Source organism: Triturus cristatus, chromosome 2_1, assembly GCF_964204655.1.
Source record: "Triturus cristatus chromosome 2_1, aTriCri1.1, whole genome shotgun sequence".
Classification (NCBI taxonomy): Eukaryota; Metazoa; Chordata; class Amphibia; order Caudata; family Salamandridae; genus Triturus; species Triturus cristatus.
Window position 1 is genome coordinate 387,406,933 of NC_140581.1, and position 4,756 is coordinate 387,411,688.

The 4,756-nt window shown below is 43.7% G+C and overlaps 1 pseudogene; it reads right to left on the minus strand.

Annotated features, from left to right (window-relative positions):
* Positions 1 to 1,093: 1,093 nt before the first annotated feature.
* LOC146865352 (centrosomal protein of 55 kDa pseudogene) lies at positions 1,094 to 2,468 on the minus strand (annotated as a pseudogene).
* Between the last annotated feature and the right edge of the window lie 2,288 nt (positions 2,469 to 4,756).

A 4,756-nucleotide genomic window follows, 5' to 3' on the forward strand; every position in this document is an offset into this window, starting at 1 on the left:
AAGCACACAATCTGCCCACAGCCATGCTTAGGTAACAAAAGAAATTCAGCAAGTCTGCAAACACGGCGTGAATAGCACATGTCGTGTTTGAAGACTTGCTGAATTTCTCTTCTTAACAGAGCTGGGCTGCGGGGTGATTGTGTGACTTTGTTAAAGATTTCAGGTTAATTGCAGCTCCAGACAGGCGCTGCAATTAACCTGAAATCTTTAACAAAGGCCCACAATCACCCCGCAGCCCAGAGCTCTAGTAAGAAAAGAAATGCAGCAACTCTACAAACATGGCGTGAAAAGCACAAGTCGTGTTTGTAGACTTACTGAATTTCTCTTCTTTTTTTTTTTTTTCGATCACATAATTAATTTTTTATTGACGCCACAATATATACATACAGAGAAAACTCATATCATCATATAAATCAAATCTTTATTTCCAAAGAAACCAGAAGAAAATGCACGGATCAGCCTCATGTTAATACAAGTTACAAAATAGCAGGGGTATGAGATACAGGCACACAGATGAGCAATTGTAAAAAGACTGAAAGCATAACTAAATAAATATAAGAACTGCCTTTTGTCAGGTACAGCTAGTGTTTTTGGCAAATACCAGCCTCTAAAGAGAAACACTCCTGGCTTTTTCTATCTGCACAATGATTATTCACTTAAATTTAAAGGATTTTACAGATATGTGCAAACCGTTCCATATTTGTTCCGCTCCTCTTGTGCATGATTAAATCAAAGTATACAAGTATATTTTAAGAACTCAAAGAAATAGCCTCCCTTATAGTTTTACTGATGCCTTCCATGCGATTACATGGACTGCAATACTATACAACAATGCAACAAGCATAATTCAGTAATTCATGGCAAATAAAACAATTTAAAAGACCCCTGTTCCACCTACGAGTTGGTTAAAGGACCAAGGAAGAAACATACTTCATGAACAGATAACCAGTCGTGAAGATGCACCCAGTATTACACTGGAAAATAAAAGACAAAAAAGCTGAAAATGCAACGCCATGGATGGCCTATATACACACAACTTTATAAAAATAGTTTTAAAACACATGTAAAAAAGTTTCGGGGTGCATGTACGAGTTTAAGATCTTTTGGCTTCATTGTCGGCGCAGAAATCAATATGTGGCAGAAGCTCTCTGTGCTGGCTGGCGGGATACTGCGCCTTGCACTTCGGACACTCCAGGAAGCTCTCGTCCAGCAGGTTTGAACGGCGGGGTGATGGATTCGGGGTACCGATCCTCAACCAGTCATCAAAATCAGCGTGGAGATTATAAGGCGATTCAGTGTAATGAAATTCATGGAGGTGCTTCACTGGCTGCAACCACATTTGCTCATTTGTCTTGTGCAACTCTTTCTGAACTTTGTATATCTGGTGTTGTGTGTTCTGGTTATCCAAGTTTTCGTTTTCCAGCTCCGACGTATATATCTGTTGCTCCAGAAAGGGGATCCTCTTATTTTCTTCTTGTTGTTTCGATAAACATTTTCGAAGAACGTCAGCCTGAGATGAAAGGGCATCATATCGTTCCTTTTCCTCTTCAAGTTTTTGTTTGGTTATTTTTATTTCGGTCTTCAGCCTCTGCACTTTTTTTGTCATACGCTTTTTTTCATTTTCTCTCTGCTGATGTTCTTCTGCAAGCTGCAGGGTATTATTTAAATGTGCTGTTTCTCGATTTTTGTCATCATATTCCCTTTTTAATTCAATAAAATCAAATTGCAGCTGAGCAGTCTTCTTTCTTTCTTCTTCGAGGTCTTTTTTTGCTGTCATCAAGAGCTGGTCATAGTACTTTTGTTGTTCTTCCGGTTTCAGACCTTCTGGACTGCTTTCTTTGGATTTATGTTGGAGTGTTTGGTGCGCCGTCTTAAGCTGCTGCTCCAAGTCATATATTCTGGGCACGAATCCCTTAACATAAGCCTCAGGCTGTTGGGCATATACAAGCCACTATTGTTTTTTTTCCAAAGCATCTTGTTACATTTTGTTCCACTGCCGCCCCCCTTTGGCCTGCACTGCTTTCCTGTGAAACCTGGCTGGCAATGGCTCTGTTTTCAAGCTCCACACATCTGGCGGTGACCATGTATAGCTGTTTCTTCAGGTTGTCGGTCTCTTCAGCAAGGGACTTGTACAGTTGTTCCCGCCTCTCGGCTTCCTTCGCTTTAAGCTGAGAGTTTACGTCATCGCCATCTTTCGACTTCAGCTTCTCTTTTACATGTAGGATTTCTTTCCTCTTCTCCGAAAACTCCTGGCTGTTCTTTTCCTTTTCAGTTTCCAGTGCGAATATTTTCTCCAGAAGCTGCCTTCTCTCCATATCAGTCAGTTTGCCTTTAGAAATTTCTTCCACAGCTTTTTTTAGGAGTGAATTTTCTTTCCTAAGTTTCTCCAATTCTGTTTCAGATTTAGAAACTGCAGCTATGAAACCAAGTTTGTGGGTAATTAGATCTTTAGCTGTCTTCGCCGTCATTTCTAGAACCTTCTTTTCCTTTAATCAGTCTTGGAAGGGAAATTGCGAACAGGACGAGGGCTGCAGGCAAGGGTTCGATCTCCAGGCTAGTGCTCCGCAAAGAGTAAAATGTCAGTCCCTTCAAACAGAGCACTTGTGAACATTGTTGTGACACCACAACAATGTTGCTGCCCTTGAGTTTCAAAAAGAGATGGGAAGCAAGTGTCAGTGAAGAGAATACTCCTGACAGATGAATCAGTCATTTACACACTTGCAGCTGCCATCTGCTCACACCTGCATCTTGGCAAGATTACAAATCTTGGCAAGGCCTAACCAGCCTTCCACCCTTTTTAGTTCGTTCGGGTGAGCACGGTTACACAGAGCAAGCGTTCAGAAATGACAAGATGGCGAAAAAGGCTCCTTATAGAACCCCCCAACGTCGATATGCAGAGACGCTACTTCTGAAGCATTGCCATACCACACTCGCTGTCTTCTCTGACATCTCTTTTGTCCTTTTTTCTTCCACTCCCCAGCTGCTCTCGCCGTCCCCTTCTCTTTTTTCTTCCTCACATCAGTCCCGCTCCATGTTTACCCACTTTCCCCTTCTCCCCATTCCATTCTTGTCTCCATTTCCCTCTCACTGCCTGTTCTTTGCTTTCTCTCTTACCGGTTTTCCATTCTCCGCTCTCCAAAACCTCTGGCTGCCTTTCTCTTTCTGTCCCTCTCTTACCAATTTCTCCTTTACCCCCTTCCTCATTTCTCGTCTTTGCACCCTGACTTTTTTCCACTTTGTTCTTCTCTCCCCCTTTCTCCGCCACAAAATCCTATTTCTCACTAGTCTACTCTCCTTTTCCTTCAGGCTATGTTACCATTTTGAAAACCCATACCACTATCCCTGAATATTAGATGGAAGCACATTTAGAATTTGGACCAGTGTGCCTCAGCAGTGTCGTTGACCTGGCCAAAAAGGACATGAAAAAGCTGAAATTAGATCATAAATCCAAAGCTGTTCTAATCAGAGGCCACAGAATAAGTTTGGCCCAGGGCATTCAAAATCCTTAAGATGTCCCTGTGCATTTGTTAACGTTTTTATGTTAATCACAGCACCCATCATGAGCTTCAATTAACACGAACACCTTAACAAATGCACACAATCACCCCATAGCCCAACCCTATTAAGAAAAGGAATGCAGCAACGTAGCTGCCAAGGTTTCACATTGCAATGTGGGATGTTTTCATAATGTCACTGTAATTATCAGTGCCATTTGAACCGGGCTGGCTTTAGTGCTGGTGGCGCCTGGTGTGACAAAGTTTGTTGGCTCCCCAATGACCACCTCCGCCGCGGATACTCTCATTACCAACCTTTAACAATGCCCCCCAAGTGTCCATAATCCCTCTCTCTTTCATATTTATTTTGTTTAATAGCGCCACTCATACCAGTGTAAGGTGTTAAGCACTTTACATCGCACACACATTAAACAGAGACACTGAATCATAGTGTGTACATCAATGTACAGGAAATGTTACATCAGACAGAGGAATACAATTTCTCTTCTTAACAGAGCTGGGTTGCTAGGGTTTTAATCAAAAGTTTGGTGTGATATTTGGCGCTGCACACACACGGTGTGGCTCCTGGTGCACATAGCCACGGCTGCAGCCTACACTGCCGCACACAGAGGAAAAAAAATAGAGGGAACTTTGGTCTCCACCCCCCTGTAGTGTGTCTGGAGCCAGGGCTGGGGATTGAATGGGGGTGTTGCACACTTCTGAAATGTATTTGAAGTACCCCCAGAACAAAGACTTTGAGTATAAGTACAGGGGCTGTGACCTCCTGATTTCAGACACTAAGTCGACTTGTAAAAAGATACTGCTGGCTCAACAGACTGCACCTGGCCCGAATGAACTGTTATGTTGCCAGGAAAACTGCCACTGGGACTTTGCTTTGTTGTGCTGACCTGCTAAGAGGACTGCCTCCTTGCCCCAAGGACCTTTGTGTTCTGGCCTGCTGCCTGCTTTCCTGAACCCGCATGTCTCCAGTGCTCTCATGGGAGCTCTGCACTAGGTGAGTGCTATGGACTGCTCCTGGTTGTTTTCCCCTTGGCTGGAGCCTCATTTCTTTGCAAGTGTTTGGGGAGAGCTTTTGCAGGAAAGTGAGTGTGGTTCCCTTTCCCCCTTCAGAGGGACGTTGCCTTGGTCAGCGGGTGGTGATCGCTGCAACTGATCTGCTTGTGGAAGGAGCCAGCGCATGATGAGCGCTGTGGCATTTTTGCCAGAGAAGCATCAGTGCTCCTGCCAACACCCAGTGAAGC